Source organism: Monodon monoceros, unplaced genomic scaffold (genome assembly GCF_005190385.1).
Source record: "Monodon monoceros isolate NGI ecotype Baffin Bay Population unplaced genomic scaffold, NGI_Narwhal_1 Super_Scaffold_1, whole genome shotgun sequence".
Lineage (NCBI taxonomy): Eukaryota > Metazoa > Chordata > Mammalia > Artiodactyla > Monodontidae > Monodon > Monodon monoceros.
The window spans coordinates 2,061,759-2,063,721 of record NW_021703765.1 but is presented as its reverse complement, the minus strand read 5'-3'; positions in this window follow the sequence as shown (position 1 = coordinate 2,063,721).

Sequence of the window (1,963 nt, the reverse complement as noted above, 5' to 3'; positions counted from 1 at the left end):
TCCCTCCCTCCCTCCCTCCCTCTCTCCCTCCCTCCCTCCCTCCCTCCTTTTCTTCCTTCTTTCCCTCTGCTTTTGTCTTTCTAACTAAATTTCCTTCACCAACGGGTTCTGGGAATTTTCTCCAGATAGCCTTAAATGCTCCAGAATCTGCTCATGTGACAGTGAGACACCTAAGGCAGCTGACTGACGTGGGATGCCTCCTGTCTTTGGCCACCCAGACTGGTACCTCTGTTCCTGCTGTCCGGTCCAGGGCCTCACCCAGAGCATGTGCAGAGACGCTTACGGGAGTGAGGGCTATAATAGCGCAGAAAAGCGTGCACAGAACAAACAGATGATTGCCGAGAGGCACAGATGAGGGAACAGGGCACAGAGGGAAGAGGGGGGAATTCCTTCTCCTTGTCTGCAGCTGGCACTAACAGCAGCAGAATGACCGATTTTGAGCAACTTAAATCATTTTACTGCTCAAGAACCCAGTGCTCTGCCAGAGACTGAAGCCCAGTATTGTTTAGAAAATCTTTTTTTACTTTTGAATTTTATTTATTTTTTTAGACAGCAGGTTCTTATTAGTTATCTGTCTTTTACGTATTAGTGTATAGATGTCCATCCCAATCTCCCAGTCTTGACTGGTGATGGCTCTGTAAGAGCTTCCTGTGTTTGGAACCTCATTATGGTCAATAGCTAAAGTGCTGTATTGTTCCTGGGGAGTTCAGAGAAGTCACCCTGTCCGCGGTACCCTCGCTGGGTCCTCCCTGGAGATCTGGATGGAAGGAGAGCATGTCTGGAAGGTGGGAGGGCTGTGCAGTCTGTCCCCCTGCCGCCAGCTCCCCGGTGACATGGGCCGGTCACAGGGCAACTGTGAGCTTCACTTCTTCTACACAAGAAGGAAGGTATTCCCCAGACTCTCTCCAGCTTTAATGTTGGGGGCCTTTATTGTAATAACAATATAATTCTCGGAATAGGGGTGCCCTGATATTGCTTTATTATTGTTGACAAATGTACTTTAACACTTAATTTTGCTTTAATAACATGTAATCATTATTTGATGGTCTAAGACACAAGGAAAGATTTGGTTTCTACCAAGGCAAGAGCCATAACTGGGCTTCTGAATTTCCTCCCAGTGGCACTCTGGAGTTTTAGATTTTCTGTTAATTTGATAGCAGCCCTGGTGAGTATCTGTATTTTTCTTTTCTTTTCTTTTTTTATCATTCCCTTATTCATTTAAGAACTTATTCCTTGTACCCACAAGGCACACACCCACCTGATTACTTTATGAATAAAAACTAAGTAAAAATGCAAACAAACCCCCTTGGACATGCTAGTTTGCATAATTTTGAAATTCTAATATATTTTACTGATTCTTTTTTACATTTGAGCTTTTCGCAGTTACTTTAGGTGAGTGTTACTTGACTGTGTCCGATATTCCTTGGGATTCTGCATGCTGTCACATATCAGCTCTACTTTATGGACAATAATACAATAACCCAAGTGAAACTCAATTACAAAATATTTGTGAGCAAAGCCTCAATTTGTCCCCAGTAGATTTTTAGAGTGTTTTAATTTTCTGGGAATTTTTTTTTAAGTCATTTGTGTCCTCACTGAGCACCTTCTTAGCAGTAGGTGTAGGACCTTGTTTTCTAGTCATGCATACTTGGGGCCCTTTAGAATCCACTTTTAGAAAATAAGTCGCAATATATAAGAAATAACATTTTTATCTATCTGAAAGTACTGTTTTTCATTTGAAGTTCAACTTCAGGGAGTAAATCTCAAGAAAAAAGACCTTATGAAGTTGAACAAATATATCCACAGTAACACTGCAACAGGGAAAGCTTAGAAATCACCCCCAGTGACGTATTTGGACAGGCCGTGTCCTGACGAGGCGGGGGACGGCCACAGCGTGCACAGGTGACCACGTGGGCTGGGTCCTTCACTGAACGTGTGTCTGTGAAGTAAAGTGAACACAAAA